Genomic DNA, 24761 nt, shown 5'->3' with positions numbered 1-24761 from the left:
TAGGAAAGGCTTAGATTATGGAGGACTTTAAAAGTCAGAGTATTTTATACTGAAAATAATAGGGAGCCATTGAAGTTTATTGAGTGAGGGTAGAGAGTAATATGGTCAAGCATGTGCTTTAGAAAGATCACTTTATTAGTTGATGGAGAATGGACTACAGTAGAGGAAAGACTTAAAGTAAAGGAAGCCATCCTGAAGACTATTGAGTGAAAGGCTAAGTATGAAGTGATGGTATTCTGTAGGTTGGTGGCTGTTTTACAGAAGAAAGAGGAGACAATATGGGAGATTTTGTAAAGGTAAAAATGAGAGGACTTACCACCAAATTAGATATGTGGGATGAGACAGGGTGAGGAGTCAAGAAGGACATGTGTAAGTTAGATTGTGAGCTTCTGTTGCTGGAAGGATGGTTCACATCCTCACATTAAGGAAGTTTGGAAGAAGAGGGCTGGGGCAAAGGTAAAAATAATGAGTTCCATTTTGGATATGTTGAGTTTTAAGATGTCTAGAAGATATCTAACTTGAGGTGTCGAGTAGACAGTTGGAGATGCTAGAATGGAAGTCAGGCAAGAGGATAAGAGTGGAAAAATAGATCTGAAAATCTTTTGAATAGAGCTGATCATCGAATTCATGTGAGTTGATGAGATCATTAAGCAAAATGGTACAGAAGATTGTCCAGGAGAGAGCCTTGAGGGACTCCTATGTGAAACCTAGATGAAGATCTAGCAAAGGAGATTGGGAAGAAACAGTAAAAGAAAGCAGAACCGGAAGAACTTTGTACACAATAACAGCAATATCGGACAATGATCAACTGTGGAAACTTGACTACTCTCAGCAGTACAATGATCCAGGACAATTCTGAAGGACTTAGGATAGGGAATGCTATCCACTTCCAGAGAAAGAACTGTTGGAGTCAGATGGATGCAGATCAAAGTAGACACTCTTTCACATCAGTGTATTTATATTTTTTAAGGTCTTAGTTTTGTATGAGTGTGCACTTACAACAATGATCAGTATGGAAGTATATTTTGCACGATAATACATGTATTGCCCAGATTGAATGGTTAATCATCTCCAAGTGGGGGGAGGGAGACAGTTTGGATCTTATAATTTTGGAAAACATGCTGAAAATTATTATTACATGTAATGGGGAAAATAAAATGTCTTTAAATTAAAAACAAACAAACAAATAAATAAATAGAAAGATGAATGAACCATAAAGAGCAATATCATGAAAACCTCAAGAGAAGAAAGTATCAAGGAGAAGAGTGGGGTGAATCTAATTTTCTTCTCTCTTCAGATTATTCTCAGATCTTTGTACCTGTTGCACTGGCTTGGTTCTTCCTCACAAATGACATTCTGCACATTTTCACTGGCTGTCCCCCATTTCTAGAATGTTCTCCCTCATCTCAGTTTCCTGCCTTCCTACAATTATCAACTAAAATCTGCCTTCTACAAGAAGTCTCTCTCCAGTCACTCGCACCAATGCTAGTTGTTTCCCTCCAAGAATCACTCCAGTGTATCATATATATTGTATGTCTAATATCTGTTGCATGCTCTCTTGTCCACTGGAATGTGTGCTCCTTGAAGGCAGTAATTCCTCTCCCACCCTTTATATCCCCAGCACTTAAAATAGTGACTGGCATATTGTAAACCCTTAATAGATAGTTGTTAACTTGACTGCCAACTAGTATTAACATACCCTAATTGTAGGGATTCCTATGGGGAAATACCACAACCTCTGGTGGACTAGACTTCTAATAGAAAGAAACCTGTCTCACTGTGGCTATAAAATCATGTGCTATTGGCCCCATTTCAAAGTGCCCTCCCTACTGGAATTTACCTTGTAGCTAGTTTGTGCATGTTTTGCATTTATTTATCAGTTTGCACATTGCTTCCCAACTCCTCCTTGAATAGAATGTCAACTCCTTGAGGTCAGAGAATGTACTAGCCCAGTGTAATATGTAATAGCAGGTGCTTAACAAAAGCTAGTAGAAGGGACAGCTAGGCACTCAAGGGATAGAGTGCCAGGCCTGGAGTCAGGAGAACCTGGGTTTAAATCTGACTTCAGGTACTTCCTAGCTGTATGACCCTGGGCAAGTCACTTATCCCCCATTGCCTAGCTCTCTTCTGCCTTAAAAGTGATACACAATATTGATTCTAAGGCAGAAGGTGAGGGTTTAAAAAAAAAAAGTTTGTTGACCTATTTTTTCCCCTAAAACCCTTACCTTCTGCTTTAGAGTCAATACTATGTATCAATTCAAAGGCAGAAGAGTAGTAAGGGCTAGGCAATGGGGGTTAAGTGATTTGCCCAGGATCACACAGCTAGGAAGTCTCTAAGGCTAGATTTGAACCTAGGACCTCCCATCTCTAGGCCTGGCTCTCAATCCACATAGCCACCTGTGAAGATGGGATTAACTCTCCCCTGCCCACTTCTAAATTTAATCACCAGAAGTGTATATAACCCCACATTTCCTTAAGTGAGGGGAGGTCTGCAGCCCATGTGCTAAATTGGGTGACAACTCAGAAATGACTGACTGTCCCCTGGGCAGTCCTAAGAAAATTCTAAAACTGCAATTGGTCCACGTAAAGTGGAAGGAAGGCACAGGAAGTGATGCAAAGAAGGGTCTTTAAAAGTAGTCACAACTTCCTGTGACCAGCTCTTTCAATTTTGAACTTGACCTTGGAGGAGCTCCAGTTTGGGACCTCAGATTGCTCATGGATCCTCCTTTAGGACTACCACGTGGGTGAGTGAAAAGGCTGACTCCTTTCCTGACTCCTGAAGGGACTAGTTTCCAGAGAGGCCCCCCTGTTTTGGAGGAGGCCTCGTGGCTGGAGCCCTTGCTTTATTCACCACTGGAACCTCCAACTTATGGTTCTCTGGTGTAGGGTTAAAGAGCCTTGCCTGGTTCAAACCAGATTGATGTAATTATCTAGTGTAACCTTCTCTGCTGTCTCTCTCATCTCTCTACCTTACTCTTTCCTCTCCATTTTTTAAATAAATTGCTATAAAGTCATTCTGACTTGAATAATAATTTCAGCAACCACATTTCTCTTATATTTAGTCCAAACCTTAATTTTTTTAACCCTTACATACCCAGGAGCCCCCATGACCTATTTTCTAATAGACTAGAATACATACATTAATGTGAATACTACCCCCTTCAAAGTGGTGTCTGTTTGTACAGACTAGGCTTTTATTCATTGCTTGAACATTTCAGAAATTTAACCATTCTTTGGGAGTTTTCCTTTTGGGAGTTTGGAGTTTTTCTTCACTCACTCATTCACTTTCGAATATCCTCAATGGTGGCTAATCTTTGTCTTTTGAAAATAGGTTTAACAAGCACATGAATGCACCATTGCTGGAGCTGTGAATTCATGCAGCTATTCAGGAAAGCTACTTGGAACTATGCCCCAAAAGTCACTAAACTGTGCATACCATTTGAATTAGTGATATTCTACTAGGCCTATACCTAAAGGGATCACAGAAAGAGGAATATACTCATATGCACAAAAACATTTATAAATTGTTCTTTTAAGGTGGCCAAGTGAAAACTAAGGGGGTGCCTGGCACTTGGGGAGTGGTTGAACTAAGATAGAGGAATTAGATGGAATTCTATTGTGCTGTAAGAAATGGTAAAAGGGATGATGGGTTCAGAGAAACCTGGAAAGACTTGTATGAACTGACACAGAGTAGAACAAGGAGAAATAAGAAAATTTATACAAGGGCAACAATACTGTAAAGGAAAAACTTTTGAACAACTTAAGAACTCTGATCAATGAGATGACCAGCCATTATTCCATAGAACTGGTGATAAACTATACTACTCACCTTCTGACAGGGAGGTAATAGATTTAAGATTTTAAAAATGAGATATTGTTCCTTTTTTAAATTAAATGCTTTTCCCCTCCCCTTGAGAAACAAGAAAAACAAAACCCATTTCAAACATGTATAGTTAAGCAAAACGATTTCCCACATTGTCCATATACAGGAAAAATGTGTGTGTGGGAGAGAGAGAGATTTGGATATGGACAATATGTAGATTTGTTTTTATTAACTATGTTTTATTCCATAGTTACAAAATTTGTTATAAGATTTATTTTTCCTTTTTTCTTTTCAGTTGGAGAGATGGAAGGGGAAGAAAATAAATGGTTTTTTTTAAAACCCATTACCATCCATCTTAGAATCATGGGATCATAAATTTTGAGTTAGAAAGGATCTTAGAGATTATCTAGTTCAATTCCCTCATTTAACAGGGGAGGAAACTGAGGCCCAAGTGTGACACTCCAAGTGTATGAATTATGATCTAATCATTAAACCAATCTCCTTGCTTTAGAGTCATGTTTCAATACTTCATGGACCTTCAGGTCTGACCATTTAGCCATCCCCTCTATTGACATAGATGGTGGCCCCTCTATACCTTAATAGACCACAACTCTTCTATAGTTGATATAGCTAAAAAATTAATCCCCATGCAATCAACCTGGTGATATGCCTCTCCAAACTTGGCTAGATCTTCAGATCACAGGCAGACATACTGTCCACACCTGGGCCCATGTTCAAAGTCTTTCCAATTTTGTAGGACCTGCAAAATGTGTTTTATTCACATAGCTTTCGAGGAGCCCAGGTCACTTCCATCCATCATGAGACAATGGACTGAGATTTTAACAGAGAATTTTATAGTCATATCTAGAAAAAAAGCAAGGATAAAAGTAAATGTCATACATAACCTCTGGTCAAAATGGTTCTTACTACCTAATTTCCACAAAGCTATTCCAGCAAAAAATCTGAAATTTACACCAAGGTATAATCAAGAAATCAAAGTCATTGAAAAATTCCAGTGACTTCTTCCACTCCAGAACTTAATTAAAACATTAGCCAGAAAATCACAAGTGATAGGAAAGGGAGCCACCAGTGAAACCATCATTAGCCTAAGCAGAAAGCTAATAGCCTCCCAGCACAACTGGAGTTGGCCACAAACATGTGTAACCTATAGAACTCTTATGTCTGGAGACAGCAAGAGTGGACAACTCTTTTGAGAAGGCCCCAGGGTGATCAGAAACCCATAGTAGTGACCAAGAAAGTCACCATGGCAATGACCAGCACCAGGGCAGTGGCACTTAGATTGGGAAATTCCAGAGTTATGAGGTCTCTTGCATTCTGTCCTGAGCTGTGAAAGAGGACCCTGAAGATCAAGAATTTTGAACCTCAGAGATATAAGGGGACATAACCCAAGGAGAGACAGATCAACAGAGGAACCCAGGGGACCCAAGGTGAGACTGAGTAGGACCAACCACTCCCTGGAAAAGGATAATGGGAGGAAGAGTTTGTCCATAGAATAAAGCCTCAATTCAAGAACCAAAGATGGATATGAATCTACACAACCATTTTAGAATTTTTTAAATTGAGTAACTAATGTTCATTTCCTTTGGCCCAGAGATTGTATTATTAGACATATTACAAAAAAAATCCATTGAAAAGAAGAAAGTTCCCTTGGACACCAAAATATTTATGACAACTCCTTTTGTGATAGCAAAGAATTGGAAACAAAAGTAGATGTCCATAAGGGGGCAGCTGGGTAGCTCAGTGGATTGAGAGCCAGGCCTAGAGACGGGAGGTCCTAGGTTCAAATCTGGCCTCAGATACTTCCCAGCTGTGTGACCCTGGGCAAGTCACTTGACCTCCATTGCCTACCCTTACCACTCTTCTGTCTTGGAGCCAATACTGTGTATTGGCTCCAAGATGGAAGGTAAGGGTTTAAAAAAAAAGTAGATGCCCATAGATTGAAGAATGGCTAAACAAAATGAATATAATGTACATGAAAATAATGGAATATTACTATGCTATTAAGAAATGATGAATGTGATGAATATAAAGAAGCATGGCAATAATATAAATGGAAAGAACAATTCCCTCCCCCCACCATCTCATATCAAAAGAGAATGTTGCAAAATTATAAAGAACAAGCATGACTCAAAATAAGAAATATAGGAAGAACACTTCTACTACAACCCTTTTAAGAGGTGGGAAGTCTGCAAGTATCATACATTTAAGATATTTTTAGATGTTTTTGACTTATAAAAATATAAGTATGAGAATAATTAAAAATTAGAATAAAAAATGAAACCAGTCATTCTGACTTTTTTCCTTTTCTTTTTCTATCTTTAAAAGTACTATGTATTATTTGAATTCATTCTCTGGGTAAGAGAGGGAGGGGTGCTGGGGGAAATTATAGCAATGTAAAAAGAAATTATTTTTTAAAAAAAGAACTAAAGCTGGAAATATGAGTGAACTAAAAGGAGATACAAACCAGTATAATTACTAGAAATCTAAAAATGATTTAAAAATCCAATCTAGAGAAAAAGAGAAACTTCATAATAAATGCAAGCAGAGACTAAAAGGAAAAATGGATTTTCCACAAAGATTACATAAACACTTAGGAGAAATGAAACTAGAGATAAAAAATGAAATAAAAATTGTGGAGGAAAGAATTAGAAGGAGAATAAATAATTTAGAAGAAAATATAGTAAACTTTATCCACTTAACAGACTCCCTGAAAGCTAGAATAGACAAAGAGAAATCAATGAGTGATCATGAGACACCAAGATATATTAGAACAAAGTCAAAAGAATGAAAAAATGGAAGATAATGTAAGATATAATAGTAAAAAAACCAACTGGAATATAAGCAAAGAATAGATAATATAAGAAATTCCTTTAAAACATAGTTTTTTAAAAAGTCTAATATATTATTTCAATAAATCATAAATGAAAATGTCCATATCTACTAGAAACAAAAGGAAAAGTGATAGTACAAATAATCCATTAACTACCTACTAACACACCAAAAGGAAAATTCCAGTAATGTTGGTCAAAATTGAGAATTTCTACAACAAAGAGAAAAAACTGTAAGCATCAAGGAAGAAACAGTTTACATACTAAGGAATAACAGTTTGGATCACACAAGACTTAGTAACTTCTACTATAAAAAGAGAAAAGTTTGAGACAAATATTTTAAAATATATAGACAAATAGACATCCTCCAAAACGAAGAATAATCCTGTGGGGGAACTTGCTTTTTAATGGAATAGAAAACTTAAAAAGTATTTTTATTTTAAAAAATAACTTTGAAGTAAAAGTAAATTGATTCTAGCATTTGAATTTATATGAGGTATTATATGATGATATAGTGCTAATATTATAATATGGGAAGAAGAAGCAATTGTCCCTTCAGAGTCTTAATATCTTCAAAAGGTTGAAGGAGGGGGTAGTTAGGTGGCCCATGGATTGAGGGTAAGGCTTGGAGTTAGGAGGTCCTAGGTTTTAATCTGACCTCAAACTAGCTGTGTGCTCCTGGGAAAGTCATTTAACCCCCATTGCCTAGCCTTTACTGTCCTTTTGTCTTGGAACCAATTCACAGTATTGATTCTAAGATGGAAGGTAAGAGTTATTTTTTAAAAAGATATTGAAGATGATATGTAAATAAGTCTTGATTGATGACACATGTTAAAACCAGTGGAAATGCGCATTGGCTATGGGAGGGTGAAGGGGAAAGTAAAAACATGAATCATGTAACCATGGACATTTTTTCTAAAAAAATAAAATATTTAAATCTTAAAAAAATAAAAAGATATGAAGAAATTAAGGAAAACAGAGGACTTTGAGTATGGTTTCTGTTCTGAGGGGTTTAAGAGGGAGAAGAGAAGGGAAGAGAAGAGGAATACACTAGTGATAGGAAAGAGGATGGAGGGAATAGAACTTGCTATTGGCCATAATTGGGGTGTGTGTGAGAAGAATATGCAGCCAGACAGGAAGGAGTTGAAAGAGGAGACATCAGCTGAACCTCACTCTTATCTGATGCTAACAGAGTAGGGTTGAACACACATGCCCTGGTATAGTCAGTTTGGTGTAGAAATACATGGAAATAAGTAGGGATGGGACAGGGTTAAGAGAGAACATGACACCAAGGAGGAAATAAGCCATACACACATATACCTTCATCCACTTTCATATCCTTTCTCACATATGCATGAACTTATCACTGCAATGGGAAAAGACTGAACTCCGAATCAGGAGATTTAGGCTGTGATCCTGGCTCCACCAGTTGTTAGTTAGACTATGGATGAATTCCCTCAAATCTGAGTTTCAATTTCCTCACCTGTAGGTAGAGAGAAACTTGGCTGTGACTACAGAAATAAGAACAAACATCATTCCTAATATGCTGACCCCTCCAATCTGGTTAAGTGAAGCACCAGGGTCTTCACTTCACTAATCTGCCTGGACCTAGTAGGCATGATTAAAAGGAATTTTCTCATCCTAATTCAAACAGCATTCGGAGACAAGCATAGCAGTTCAAAAGACAGTCTGCATTTGAGGGGCTCTCTGGTATAGAAAAGGATCTGAATGACCAGAAAAAAAAAAGAAAGAAAGAAAGCTGAAATGGTCCTGAGACTATGGATTCGACTTACAAAGAGCTATCAACACACACCTACAGAGAAGGGACCCAAGAGCTGCTGCAATTCTCTAGAGAACCATCAGGGGTGACAGTACAGCACAGAAGGTAGCCAACATCAGTAATTCTTCCAAGAAGGAGCAAGGGGTGACTTGAAAGAAGCAGGGGGAGTTCCATCTGAGACACAGCACCAAGAATAGGAGTCATCTGGATTTTGTTCCACCCTTGTATTATCGCTGCCCGCCATCCTCCCCTTCTCGCTATTGAGACGAGAATCTATGGAGAGTGTCCCCCTGCATTCAAGGAACAGATTTTCCTTGTTAGTTACCTTGCTATTCCATTTAATTAAATGCCTTTGCTTTGTGTTAATGTGTCTTCTGGTTGGTCTTATAAAAAAATCATTGGAGAGGGGCTTGTGAGCCGTGGTTTCAAATAGTTGTTTAGCCAAGCATGCCTTGAGCCTGGATGGAGCTTTCAGGGATTCATGTTTAAGGCATTCCAGGGTGGTTTGTACAAGGATGCTAATAATATATGTACTGCCTACCACAATAGATATGTTGTGAGGACCAAATGAAATAATATGTATGGATTGTTTTATAATTGTGAAATTATAATTTAATCTATAGGGGTATCCCAGGCAAGAAGAGATCAGCACGAGGGCATTTTGACATGTGCCACTTGAATATATGCTGAGCTCCGTGTGATCCAGGCCAAGGAAAAATAAGACATCTTTCTGATAATAACAAACAACGATGGGTTTTTTTTTTCCATTTTGGGACTTCTCAGTTGTCTTTTTTCTAGACTCTCGCTTTCTGCTTTGGAATCAATACTATGTATTGGTTCCAAGGCAGAAGAGTGGTAAGGGCTAGGCAATGGGGGTTAAGTGACTTGCCCAGGATCACACAGCTAGGAAGTGTCTGAGACCAGATTTGAACTCAGGACCTCCTTCTCTAGGTCTGACTCTCAACCCACCCCCCTTCTCAATTGTCTTAATGTATAATGTCTATCCCTGAAACTGAGGATTGGGGAGAGCACAATGGACAGAGCAGTTATTAGCATCCCCACTTGAGCTCTTGGCTTTCCCTCGTCCCTCATTATGATTTCTTCTTCTCCTAGTCTTTTTTTTAACTCTTACCTTCCACCTTAGAATCAATACTATGTATTGGTTCCAAAGCAGAAGACTGGTAAGAGCTAGGCAATGGGGGTTAAGTGACTTGCCCAGGGTCACACAACTAGGAAGTGTCTGAGGTCAGATTTGAATCCAAGACCTCCCATCTCTAAGTCTGACTTTCAATCCCCTGAGCCACCCAGCTGCCCCCTCTTCTCCTAGTCTTAAAGGAACAACCCTCCTTTTAGCCAAGTTAAAGTTATCAGTTTTTCTGATGTGTCTGTGAGGTATCTTTTTCTTTACAACAAACTTACTGCGACAGAATTCTAGTAAGTCATTTCCCTTGGGATGACACCTGAGTGATTCATCAAAGAAAGTCTATGGAAGAGGATGGGGCCGATAACCTAGTCTAGGAAAGTCCTGGATTGGCTCAGGACCTGTAGGTCATCTCTGTTCTATTCATGGGCTGAAAGCTGGAAAGATCCTATAAACCAGAAATAGAGATATAATGGCAGGTCTGACAGGGGGCTTGGATTTGGAGACAAGAATATCCAGCAACTGCAGTGGAGTGTGTTCATATGAGGCAGAAAATAATACCTGAAATATCTACTTCAAAGGATTATTGTGAGAAAAGCATTTTGTAAATTGGTAAATATTATACAAACATGAGTTATTATTGCCCTTTACAAATGACTATCTAGCATATACTCGAAGATTTCCAGTGATGGGCAACCTTTTGCTTCTCTGACCCACAGTTGGATATAACTAATTGCTAATAAATATTTCCTTATATTGAATTGTAATCTGTTCTCCTGCAACTTCTATCCATTGGTCCTACCCCTGGCTTCTGGCTCTTCTGTGGCCAAGGTGAATAAGTCTAATCTCTCTTCCATGTGAAAGTCTTTCAGTTACTTGAAGGCAGTTATCATGACTCCCACTCAATCTCTTCTCCTAGGCAAACATGCCCTGTTCATTTATTCAAGTATTTAAGCACCAACTATGTGCCAACGGCTATTGTTCCAAGTCCTGGGAATAGAAAGACAAAATGAAATAATCTCTGCCCTCAAGGAACTCACCTTGAGGGCAGAGACTATTTCATTTTAATTGGAGAAACAATAACATACAGATAAGTTGGATCAATTTGTCGTTGTTCAGCATAGTTTCTAGTCTTAGTCTTTCTCTTCTTGATGCATTAGATCCTGTAGGTATTCTTCTGAAAATGTTGTGTCCAGAATTGAATAGAGTACATCAGACTGTTTAGGACAGAGCATGGTGAGACTACCTCCTCCCTCATACAGGATTATAGGACCCTCAGTGAAGCCTAAGATAAAATGAACTCTCTTGGGCCAACATGTTGCACCATTGTTTTATTCTGAATTTGTAGTTCACTCAGGCCCCCGGATATTTTCCACGTGAAATTTTGTCTTGTCTGCCCCATCTTGTATTCGTGAAATTGACTTTTTGATCCCCAAAATGACTTTCCTTTTATTCCTGATAAATTTCACACTATTAGATTCAACCCATTATTTTAGCTTGTCCAAATCCTTTGCATGCTGACCTTGTTATGCAGTGTGTTAGCTATCCCTCCTAATTTGGTTTCAGCTACAAATTCATAAGCGTGCATTCCATTCCTTTACCACACCGTGATTGATAAAAATGTTGAACATCTCAGGACCAAGGACAGATCTCTGGAGCATTCTGCTACCAAATTTACTCAATACTACCATTGATCTACTAGTGACCCAGTTATTCTCCCAGTTCTAAATCTACCTAATCATACTATCAGTGGGTCCATATCTCGGAATTCTATCCAAAAGGCTAGCATAAGAGACTTTTGTTAAATGTTTTGCTAAAATCCAGTATCTTGATCTAACGGTCTAGTGTCCCTGTCAAATAGGAAATGAGGTTAGTGGCATAACCTGTCCTTGATGCTGGCTCTTATTGATCACTGAGTTCCTTCTAAATGCTCATAAAGCACCTTTTAATACTATGTTCTTGAATTTTGCCAGGAATTAATGTCCACCTCACTAGCTCTGATTCAAAAACTACTCTCTTCCCTTATTTGAAAATCTGCTTATCTCTAGTTCTTTTGCACCCCTCCTATTCTCCATGATTTTTCACAGATCATTGATAGTGTATCAGTAATAACTTCCATCCATTCTTTCAGGCTACCCTTTTGTGTTTTTCTCCCCACTACTTAACACAGTGCTTGGCACATAATAAACCTTTAATAAATGCTTTTTCCTTTATTCATATGCTGGGATGTAGTTCATCTAGGCCTGGTGATCTGAACTCAATGAGGGGCACCTAGGTCAGTGAAGAATGACCTAGAGCAGCATTGGCAAAGGTTTATGATTTTGAGTGCCCAGAGGGCAAATTTAAGCTCTCTGTGAGCCTGTCACCCCCACCCCATTACCCCAGAGAGCAGAGGGAAGAAGTACTCACTTTGGGCGGCTAGACAGAGGAGTGGGGCATGCAAAAATGTCCTTGAGAGCTAGGAAGAGGGGGAACAGAGTAGCTCCCTGAGTGCCAGCTGGGCACATGTACCAATACCTACAGCCTCAGGGAAGATGCCAGACAGAGGAAAATTATTTCTTTCTGAGTGCTAGATTAGGAATCATAGAACTTGGATTCAAATTCTGGATCAGTTACTTATTACCTTTCTGAACTTAGGTAAGTCATTCACCTCAACTGACCTCAGTTTTCTCAACTGTAAAATGAGTGGTTTGGCTAGATGACTTCAAAGGTTGCTTCCAACAAGAAATCAATCCTATGATCCTCCAAGAAACCATGATAGGACTGAGATGAGGAATGAGAGTGAGGTTTGGGATCCATCAATTGAACCAGCTAAGTCCACCTGAGGTCAGAGTTGCAGAAATACACTCTGCTCAGTAACCCTTTCCAATGTCCAGGCTTCCATGATTATTTTCTCTCCCCTTAGATCTTAGAATGGCAGATATGGCATAGTGGATAGAGGACTGACCTCAGAGAAGGAGCTAGGTTCAAGTTCTCTCCCACTCATACTGGCTCTGCAACCCTGGGCAAGTCACACAGAGTCCACCCATCCCAATCATTCTGTATGCTGAGACATGTCAGCCTACAATGGCAGGAAGAGTTTCCTCATCATGGGGTTCCCTATGTCAGCGAAATCACAGGTCTAATTCCTTTCTCTACCTCTTTTTAGTGAATTGCCTTTTAAAAAAATACAAGCCTTGGGGCAACTAGGTAGCACAATGTCTAGAGTACCAGGTCTAGGATCAGGGTTCAAATCTGGCTTCAGACACTTCCTAGCTATGTGACCCTGAACACAAGTTTTGTTTTTCTCTTCTTTTTTCCTCTTTAATTCAGGGAAGGCAGTGGGAGAGATGGATAATAAATTCTTGCAAAAAAAAAAAAGAGAAAGAAATGAGTTTTGTTTGGAAACACAAAGAGAACAAAACAGAAAAGAAAGGACACCCATCCTGGACACTCTCTGCCCAGATAACACATTGTTCAAGGGCAAACAAGTCATGTTTCTAGGATAGCTCCAAGGGAAACGATTCTTCCCTAGGGCAAAGATACCTTTACCAACCTCAAGTAGGGAAAACTCTTACCCTTCCCCTCAACATGCTGATCCCAACTATTCCCACATCTGTCCCCCCTCTCTTCCATTTCTGCTCCAGTTCTTTCCAGAGCTGTCCCCAACCCTGCAATATTGCCAGAACCTGCCCACATCTTTTTTACCCAACACATAAGAACATGTCTTTATTCACGGCCCTGACAAGAGCTCCTAAGGGGTTACTGGGGAACCTCATTATGCCTGGGGAGTAATCTTTGGGCCATAATGTTTGAAGTTGGCAAAAGGATGTGTGGAGAAGATCCCATGTCTTGGAGGAGGCTCAGCAAGAGGGGCCCCAGAATCTCCTTAGTCTTCAGTATGCCAATTGCCAGTCTATAGCTTTGGGTTTTATCTTTCTAGCCATGGATTCTTGCCCTCTTAGCATGAATCGTTCAAGACTGAAGGGACTTTGTGCATTTTGTCCATCCTCACAACCTCGCCACTCTCCCACCTTCTCCTTCCTCAATTATCATGGATGTATGGGCTCCAGTCAGGGACTTTTCCTTTGTGAAGTGGCACCAGTGGAATCTTACAGGCTGGATTTCTAGGAACAGAATGTTTTCTGTTTTGTTTCCTGTCATTTTCCGAGTGGTGGCCCCCACTATGAGGGTCTCTACGAATGAAGCAGCTCCACCTCCTTATTCTTAGGGTGACAAGACATTCTCCCTCCCCCTCTCCCCCATTATTACCTCCTTTGCCCCAACCCAATCGTTGAGAGCTTGAAGCCAATCACCTCCAAGCATAGTTCCAATTATTTTTCCCTAAATGCATTACCTGATGCTTCCCCCTCACTGCTGTTCGTCGAACATGCTTCTCCCCACGCACGCATAGGGTCTCTCCCTGCAGCTCATCTCCTGAATTTCACCACCTGGAACAGCCTAGTGAATTCCACCACCTGGAACAGCCTAGTGTTGGCTGATTGATTGAGCTGCAAACTGGAGATCTTCCCACTCTTCCTCTGCCACATTAGGCATTCATTCCTTCACTCACCAAACATTTCTTGGGCTCTTAATATGTGGAAAGGCATTATGCTCAGCCTGAGGTGGTGGGGGGGTAGGGGAGAGGAGCAGGATATAAGGTCTCTGCCCTTGAGAAGCTTACAATTCAGCAGGAGGACCAAACCAGCTTGGAAATAAATGTGATTTCAGGAATTAGAGTGGAAACTCTAGTATTTTAGAGATAATCTCGTTCCATTCCTGCATGTTGTCATTTGGAAAAAAAATGGAGGCCAGAAAAATAAAATGATTTGCCCATAGTCATCCAGGTAGTATTAAGTAGCAGAATAAAGACAAGCATTAGGAAGGAACAAAGGTATTTTCTAAACATATTAATTTTTTAAAAAACCTTTCTTTCTTAGTAACAACTCTAAGACAAAAGAGCAAGGGCTAGGCGACAGGGGTTAAGTGACTTATCTAGGGTCACACAGCTAGGAAGTATATAAAGCCAGATTTAAGCCTAGATCCTCCTGACTCCAGGTCAGACAACTCTATCCATTGAGCTACCTAGCTGCTCTTAGACATACTAACTAAGATGGATCCCATCCAGGATCCTCGAGGAATTCTGTTGTTTCTACTTTTTCATCCAAAGAAGTCCTGATTTATCCCCATATTTCATTCAGGGTCACAAAGTCAGGCTGTCACAAAATGATACAGTTGTAAGAAACCCTAATACATCTCCCAAAGGTTTCTGGAAGAAGATGAAAGATGCGTGAGGAGGGGAAGAAAGAGGAAGAAGGCAGCATCCAGAATGAGTCCCTTCTTCCACACAAGGCAGTGGCCTCCAATACCCCTACCCATGTAATCCTGACACTGACTCTTGCTTACATACCCAGACATGCATGCAAATGCTCCCATGGATCCACGACCACATACAATACCTGTGTACAAGCACACATGTGCCTGTACATATATCTTCCCATCTAAAGAGATGATCTCATACTCAAAGTTTCCCTTGTGGATCTGGGAGGCCAGGGTGCAGCAAATCATTCCCCATTCAGGATCTTGAGAGAGGCAGAATTGAGCTTCCCAGAGGGGTGACCCAAGGTTAGGGGGTACCATTAGAGAGGGAAATGCCATCCCCTAAGCTCCTGGGTGCATCCTCTTTAAATCCTGGGGCGGAGGGCAAAGAGAAATATATTATAGCATCAACCCCTCTCCTTTCATTCATTGATCTGGTCACAGCTTCTTAACCAGATAATTAATCTCAGGTTGGCCACAGACCTCACCACAGGGTTGTTAATATGGTGACTCCTGATCTCCTCTGCTACTTGTCTGACCCCACCCCCATCTCCATCACCCCGAAAACTGACTCCTTAAGGCTGTAACATTGATTTCCAATGGCAGGGGGCTGGGGGAGTGGTATTGACTGGGCATCAGACACCATAACCATATTTATTCTGTAAAAGGAATTGACTTGCCCTCAGAAAATAAAGGATTTAGAGTTGGAAGAGACCTTGGAGGTCATCTTGTCTGAACTGCACATTTTATGGATGGGGAAACTGAGGTCTAGAGAGGTTAAGTGATTTGCCCACAAAGGTCTTAAGGGACAAAGTCAGGATCTGAATGCAGGTCTTACAGATTCAAATTCAGTGTTCTTTCACTATCTCTCAGAGAGAGACCTTGGCTCCTAAGTCACCCAAACCATAAAATTCAAACTTTTGTACTTTGGACCCTAAATCCCTGAAACCCCCAAAACGAACTTTAAATGCCCAAATCTTGAATTCTTGAACCCCCAATCTCAAAGACCCAACTCCAGATTCTCAAATTCCAAATATCTGGGTCCTAAGAATTAAACATCAAATTACAAACCTCTGAACCCCCAGAATTCAATTCCTAAATCCCAGAAACGTAAACCATTAAATTCCAAGCCCAGTACCTTGAATCTTTTTTTAAACCCTTACCTTCCATCTTGGGGTCAATACTGTGTATTGGCTCTAAGGCAGAAGAGTGGTAATGGCTAGGCAATGAGGGTTAAATGACTTGCCCAGGGTCACACAGCTGGGAAGTGTCTGAGGCCAGATTTAAAAAAAAATTTTTTTTTTATTTTTTAGAAAAATTTTCCATGGTTACATGATTCATGTTCTTACTTTCCCCTTCACCCCCTCCTAAGTCCCCTCCCATAGCCAAAGCACATTTCCACTGATTTTAACATGTTTCATCTATCAAGACCTATTTCCATATTATTGATAGTTGCATTGGTGTGGTCGTTTCAAGTCTACATCCCCAATCATGTCCGCCTCAACCCATGTGTTCAAGCAGTTATTTTTCTTCTGTGTTTCCTCTCCTGTAGTTCTTCCTCTGAATGTGGGTAGCATTTTTTTCCATAAGTCCCTCAGAATTGTCCTGGGTCATTGTATTGCTGCTGGTACAGAGGTCTGTTACATTCGATTGTACCACAGTGTATCAGTCTCTGTGTACAATGTTCTTCTGGCTCTGCTCCTTTCACTCTGCATCAATTCCTGGAGGTCTTTCCAGTTCACATGGAATTCCTCTAGTTTATTATTCCTTTGAGCGCAATAGTATTCCATCACCAACATATACCACAATTTGTTCAGCCATTCCCCAATTGAAGGGCATACCCTCGTTTTCCAGTTTTTTGCTACCACAAAAAGCATGGCTATAAATTTTTTTCAAGTATTTTTATCTATGATCTCTTTGGGGTACAATCCCATACTTTGGGGTATGACTGGATCAAAGGGCAGGCAGTCTTTTATTGCTCTTTGGGCATAGTTCCAAATTGCCATCCAGAATGATTGGATCAGTTCACAACTCCACCAGCAATGCATTAATGTCCCAATTTTGCCACATCCCCTCCAGCATTCATTACTCTCCCCTTCTTTCATTTTAACCAATCTGCTAGGTGTGAGGTGATATCTCAGAGTTGTTTTGATTTGCATTTCTCTAATTATTAGAGATTTAGAACACTTTTTCATGTGCTTATTGATAGTTTTGATTTCTTTATCTGAAAATTGCCTATTCATGTCCCTTGCCCATTTATCAATTGGGGAATGGCTTGATTTTTATACAATTGATTTAGCTCCTTGTATATTTGAGTAATTAGACCCCTGTCAGAGTTTTTTGTTATAAAGCTTTTTCCCAGTTTGTTGTTTCCCTTCTGATTTCGGTTGCATTGTTTTTGTTCGTACAAAATTTTTTTAATTTAATATAATCAAAAGTATTTATTTTACATTTTGTAATTTTTTCTAACTTGCTTGGTTTTAAAATCTTTCCTTTCCCAGAGATCTGACAAGTATACTATTCTGTGTTCACTTAATTTACTTATAGTTTCCTTCTTTATATTCAAGTCATTCATCCATTCTGAATTTATCTTGGTGTAGGGTATGAGATGCTGATCTAAAACTAATTTCTCCCATATTGTTTTCCAATTTTCCCAGAAGTTTTTGTCAAATAGTGGATTTTTGTCCCAAAAGTTGGGCTCTTTGGGTTTATCATACACTGTCTTGCTGATATCACTTACCCCAAGTCTATTACTCTGATCCTCCTCTCTGTCTCTTAACCAGTACCATATTGTTTTGATGACTGCTGCTTTATAGTATAGTTTAATATCTGGTACTGCTAGGCCCCCTTCCTTCACATTTTTTTTCATTATTTCCCTTGATATTCTGAGGCCAAATTTTTTGAACCTAGGACCTCCCGCCTCTAGGCCTGGCTCTCAATCCACTGAGCTACCCAGTTGCTACCCAGCTGCCCCACCCCCACCCCAGTGCCTTGAATGTTGAAGATTTGAATCCCAAATTCTAGAATTCATGAATTCCAAATCTTGAATTCTCACTGTTCTCTAAGGCTAGTGTGCCTTGGATGTGAGTTGCTTGTGTGTCTTAGGTAGAAATGGGGTGAGGCATAGGGGCATCCTGAATATAGTAGGTACTCAAAGACTCTTAGTGCCAGAAGGGTCCTCAGCAGTCCCCAATCTATTTTGTAAATGGAAAGAAGTATGTGAGGAGACAAAGAACAATACCATTTAGATAGTGCTTCAAGGTTTATAGGTCTATGTGATCTTATTTGATCATCATATTATTTTATTTGACTATATGTGTTATTCACTCATTTTCAGTCCCATCAAACTCTTTCATGATCCCAGTTAGGGTTTTCTTGGCAGAGATACTGGAGTAATTTGCCACTTCCTTTTCCAATTCATTTTTACAGATGAGGAAACTAAAGCAAACAGGGAAAAGCGATTTGCCCAGGGTCACATAGTAAGTATCAGAGACTGGATTTGAACTCAGAAATAGGAGTCTAGCTGCCTCTTTGATCATATATATGAAGTAGGTACTAGTATCATCCTCATTTTACGTAGGAAGAAAAGAAAGTTTAGAGACATCAAGTAACAGTAAGGAAGTGTTTGAGGGAGGATTTGAATTTAGGTCTTCCTGCCCCCAAGTTCAGGGCTATAACCATAATTCCAAGATGTTCCTTTAGGTAAGGAAGGAGAGAGGGTTGAGGGTTGGAGAGTGAGCAAGAGCATGGAACTTATAGGAGCCTAGAACCTAAATAAGAAAGAGAAGGGAACAGATAGACCCAAAGTTGTTTGTACTGTGTTATCCTGAATGGCCTTGTAAATATTTTTCAGTCATTTCCTAGGTTTGTCCAATCTCTCACCTCAGATCTAGCCTCAGGACAGCCTGAGGGCTGGAACTGTGCAGCGCTCCCTGCCCCAACTCCCTCACACATATCTCAGACCAAAGGCTCCTTCATAATGGGAAGATGGGTTTGATTTTAGACTCCCCTCTTACCTTCTCCTGGGTGTTCCCTGGACCCCTCCTCCATTGCCACTTAAGTACAAAACTCAGTTCTGAATATTTAAGTTGGGAGCAAAGAAAGAGGATTCTTGGAATACAACAGCTCTTTAACTGTTTGGTCTCAAGACTCCTTTATGCTCTCAAAAATTCTTGAGGTCCCTCAGAGATCTTTTGTGTAGGTGAGTTACAGCTATCAATATTTACCCAATTAGACTTAAAACATATTGGGATTATTACAAAGATCATTTTGACCTTGTGACAGAGACCTCCAGTGGTCCCCAAACCACATTTTGAGAATCACTTCTATAGCAGAAGCACTTCCTGTCCCCAATCCTACCTCTCATGCAATTGTCCAGGCTTCTTTCACAGGATTAAGAGCTGAATGCCTAGGAATGGTCTTAAAAAGGGGTGGGGAGGCAACTAGGTAGCTCAGTGGATTGAGATCCAGGCCTGGCAATGGGAGATTTGGGATTCAAATATGGCCTTAGACACTTCCTAACTATGTGACCTTGGGTAAGTCACTTGACTCCCATTGCCCCACCCTTACTGCTCTTCTGCCTTGGAATACATAGTATTGAGTCTAAGACGGAAGGTAAAGGTTTTTTAAAAAAGTAACCCATACCTTCTCTCTTAGTAGCAATTCTAAGAGCAACAAGGGCTAGGCAATCAGGGTTAAATGATATGCCCAGGGTCACACAACTAGGAAATGTCTGAGGCCAGGTTTGGATACAGGTCTTCTTGACTCTAGCCTTGGTCTTCTATCCACCATCCTATCTAGCTGCCCCAGGTCTAACTGAAATGCTCTCATTTCACAGATGAGAAATCAAGGTCTGAAAAAGTAAAGTGAATAGCCCAAAGGCATACAGGTTAGGAAGTAGCAGAGTCAAGATTTAACTACTTTTTTTCTGTCTCCGAGTCCATTGCTCTTCCCATGAGTCTATTGAATCTCAGAGGAAGAAGGGACCATAGCATCCCTCTCAGGCCACTGAGCCTAACCCAGCTGTGAAAAGAAATCCCCTTCCCCAACAAGTGACCATCCAATTTCTCTTTGAAGGCCGTGAGCAAGCTGGCACCCACTGCCTCCTGGGGAAGGAAGCCCAGGCTACTTTTTGGAGAATTCTACTTGTCATAGGGCTTTTCCTTATTAAGCCAAAATCTGCCTGTGAGCCTCATTCCTCTTATAAAGGACATTCCTTCAACACAGAGATGGTCATTAAGTGCCCCCCTCAACTTGATCTTAAAGCAGACCATTTTTAGTGTCTTCAACCAATCTCATAGGGCTTGGCCTCAAGTGGCCCCACTTTCCTATGAATACTTTCTCACTGATCAATCAACGACCCCCCCTAAAATGTGGCACTTAGACCTGAACATAATGCTGCAGATGAGGTTTGACCCAGGGCAGACTCCAACAGGGCTTAGCACCTTCCTCCTTCTAGACACTGCCTCTAGATGCTGTCCATGATTGAACGAGCCTTTGGAGTGTTACAGCTCATTACAGTGAGCTATAATCCACTGTTGATTCATATTGACCTTGCGGTCCATGAAAATGACCTGGTCTTTTCATAAGAATTTTGTTTTCCCCTCTTATAATGGTGGTTGATTTTTTTAACCCCGACATGGAATTGTGTATTTGTCTCTATTAAGTTTCCTCTTCTTAGATCCAGCCATCCTCCTAGCCCATGCCATCTGCATCTTCCTGTCTCTCTCTCTTTTTGTGTCTCTACAGCTTCCTCCCTCTGCCACTTCCCCTGGTTTGGTGTGTTTCCATCAGTGTGTTTGCCTCTTTGTGCGTGTGAGTCTTCTCTAGCTACCACTTCTCTCCTCTCTTTCACTGCCAAGTCAGAGTTGTCTGCACGGGATAGTCTCTGCTTCTTCAACTCTCCACCGCTATTCCCTTAACCCCCACAATCCAGCTTCCATCACCACCACCCCTAATGAAACTGCTCTCTCTAAGATGAATCCAATGGCTTTTTCTCATCTCTGAACTATTTGATGTTGGTGAACATACTCTTCCTTCTCAAAATTCTCCCTCTTTCTGTTCTTATTTTCTAGAGAGAGGGGTGAAATGGAAAGGATATTGGACTTAATGTTATAGGAGACCTGAATTCAAATCCTGCTTCTGACAGGTACTAGCTGAATGACCATGGTCACTTTACCTTTTGGAGTCTAGTAATTTTGTCATCTGTAAAATGTGAATAATTGTATATCGTAATACCTCTAAGGATTATTGTAAGGATCAAATGAAATAGCGTATGTAACTGTCATATAAATGTCAATTATTTTCATTATCTTGGTTCTCCTCCTACCTCTCTAATGGCTCCCCCTTTATTTTCTTTATTGGCTCCTCTTCCTCCTACAAATTCTCTAAATATGAACCCTCTTCTCCCCACCACCACCAGGCTTGGTCCTTAGCCTTTTCTTATTTTTTTTACTCTCTCTTCCATAGAGATCTCAGGCATTCCCATGCTTTCATCCACCACCATCTCTAGCTATTTATTTGAGGCAATATTTCTGGCCCTTTCTTTTCCCTTTAAGCTACAGACTCATATGTCTATCAGTCTGATGGAACCTTTACCAAGATGGCATATCAAGCAACTCAAACTCAACATAAAACCTGCTTCCCTTCTTGACTTTCATCTCAGTTATGGCACCACCATCCTTAGACAGGCTTTGACACTTCTCTGTGCAGTACTATCTTCCTTTGCACACCCTTGGCCACTGCCCTACTGCAGACCTCTTGCCTGGATTATTATAGCTCCTTTTCAACTTGTCTCAAGGCTTTACATCTCTCACCTCATATCCCACCCACCCCAAATAGTGCCCATACTGACCAAAACACCTCCCGAAATCACAGTTTTATTATTCCCATGCTCAGAAACCTTCAACGGTTCCCCATTGGCCTACAGGTTAAAGTCCAAACTCCTTGGCCTCGTGTTCAAGGCTCTGCATGATCTATCCTGATGATGTCTTTCTAACCTCATCTCCTTCAACTTCCCCTGTAACGGGCGCCTGGCAGTAGATTACATACCCAGTCTTGTGCTGGAGTTCCTTCAATACTTTTCCACTTCTGCACCTATGCTAGATATAGTACCCCCATCCTCACCCCTAGAAAACCTATCCAACCGTTGTTGCCTTCTGTGATGAAGCCTCATCACCCCAATGAGAATTGATCCTCCCATCCTTCGACCCTTCCTGAAAGCTTCTTTATACCATTCTCTTTTGTCCTTATCACATTCTGCCTTTTGTTGTGATTTTGTGCTTGTTCCCTCTTCCCAATAGACCCGTGGCCTCCCTAAGTACAGGGACCAGGTCTTATTTGTTTTTTTTTTTTTCCCACAGTGTCTAGCTCAGTCAATTAATAGACATGGCTTAAGCACCGACTAGGTGCCAGGTACTGTGCTAAGTGCTGGGATTACAAAAAGAAGCAAAAATGAAGTCCCTGCCCACAAGGAGCTCACAATCTAGTGGAGACAAAAAGCAAGCATAGCCATATAAACAAGGGATATGCAGGGGAAATAGGAAATAATTCAAAGCAGGAAGGCATGAGAATTAAGAGAGATGGGGAAAGGTTTCCTGCAGAAGGTAAACATCAGGGAATGTTTATTGGATCAAATTATCTTTGTGCATATGGATGTGTCTATCTCTCCGCGGGGGGTGTCTACTTTTGTGTTCATTCATTCAATGAGCATTGATTAAGCACCAACTAGATTCACAGACTCAGCCTTGGAAACTAGGGGTCAGGGCTGATTGGTGTGTCCTGAAAGAGCCTACCATGCAGAAGAAGGGGTTAGAACACAAAGATCCCAAAGGAGGGGAGAGCTCGACTGGCTCCAGAAAGTCCTCTGAAATCAGCGTGTATGTAGTCTGTCTCCTTGTGGCTGGGTGTTGCTGTGGACGCCTGTTCTTGTGTCTCACTGTCTGTGCCAAAGTGCTCCTGGATCTTTGTGTGTGACTCTGTCCCTCTGTGTATGTGAGCCTGTGCCCCTGTGTGTGTGAGAGAGAGAGACACAGAGAGAGAGACAGAGAGACAGAGAGACAGAGAGACTGTGGGTGCCTGTGAGAGAGGCTCCCCTAATATGCTGAACGGGCCATTACCCCACTGCAGGCGGGGCTGGGGGAGGGGGAGGCAGCAGGATTCTGTAAGAACATTAAATCCCAAATAAAGTAGAAAATATTTTTTAAAATTACCGACTTCCCGTTTTCTCCGAAATGGAGTGAAACGAGGCTGGTCCCGAGGCGGGCGGGCAGGGGGGGCTCCGGGGCCAGCCACTGGAAAGGGGCAGCAGAGCTTTATTTTTTATTTTTGTAATAAGAGGAACTGAATTAGAAAAAACGGGGAAGGAAGAGCGGAGTCAGATTGTTAAAGGATTCAATGAGGTGTGGCCAATGTATTCCAAAGGTGCTTAAGGCAGCAGAGCCGCTCACCGAGCAGGGGCACACACACACACACACACACACACACACACACACACACACACACACACACACACTCAGATACACGGACAAACAGACTCATGCATAAACAGTCACACAAATACACAGAGACACACAATATATGCAGATACACGCAAATACGATAAAACAGACCCAAACAATTCTCCTGTAGGAACACGGAAACACAGGCACACGTATAAATATACACAACACACACACACGTTCCCACACAAACACACAGATGGAAACACACAGAAACAGACATCATAGGCAGCACTTGGGAACTCACCCCGACACACACTGAAACCCACACAAAGCACAGCCGCGGACCCAAACACCCAGGCACTTGCCTCAGCGCTACACAAACAAGGCCACGCGTTAACACGCAGGTACCCACTCTTACTCTCACAGGGACAAAATCTACTCACTCCCGCCGGAAAGTCACAAAGACTCAGTCACCTCCCAAACCCTCGGAAGCACCCAGGCCTCCACACAACGCCTCCACCCCTCGTGGCTCCCGGAGGTGCCCGTAGGCGATCACCTCCCCACCCCCACCCCACCCCAAACACACAGCCAATCTCGCCCCTGGGAAAGATGATCTCCCCTTACCCGAGACAAGCCTCGGCCTCCCGTAACCAAAGGGACATTGCAAAGTGCTGACAGGGCACCCCAAGGGGCCACCCTCACCACCTGCCCCCCTCCGGGCCCCGCCCCACCAGCCTCTTTCATCTCCAGTTGCCTCCCCCCTTCCCCACCCCCCACCCCCAGGTAGGAACCTTTTGATTAACTCTGACCCCGCCTGGCTGGCCTCCTTCCCCTCTCCTCTCTTCCCCTCCCCAGCGCCTCCCCACGCCAGCCTGCTCTGCCCGCCCTAGGTCCCCTCTCCCTCCCTGAGCGCAGCCTGCGGGGGAGACCGCAGCTCCCCAACATCAAGGGGCCCGCGGCGTCTCCACTCCCGGCATCAATCATCCCTTTGGCTGAAAGCAAAGTTCAGAAAAGTCCAGAGAAACTCGTTCTCCCCAGATTTACTGCGGAGACAGAGAAGCAGATCAAATCCCTTCGCCCCCACCACCATGCCCAGGCACACAGTGACCCGGAGCGAACAGGCACACACACACACACACACACACACACACACACACACACACACACACACACACACAATCGAGGTGGATAGAGCCTTGGTGGGTCCTGAACAAAGTTGCCCGACTAAGCTTCCCCTACCCGCCTGGAGTGAAAACTGCCCTCTCTGTGCCCCCCAGCTCACTTAGCGGCTTTGAACCTCTCCTAGAGCACACGCGATTTAGCCGGTCCCGCAATCAACAGCTATCTACCCTGGAAAAGCGGGCTTTTTTGGCATCCAGATCCGTGCCCTCCCACCCCCCTGGTGCCCTAGGCGGCTGCCTAGCTTGCC

Source organism: Gracilinanus agilis, chromosome 2, assembly GCF_016433145.1.
Source record: "Gracilinanus agilis isolate LMUSP501 chromosome 2, AgileGrace, whole genome shotgun sequence".
In the NCBI taxonomy this organism is placed as follows: Eukaryota; Metazoa; Chordata; class Mammalia; order Didelphimorphia; family Didelphidae; genus Gracilinanus; species Gracilinanus agilis.
This window is presented reverse-complemented; position numbering follows the sequence as displayed.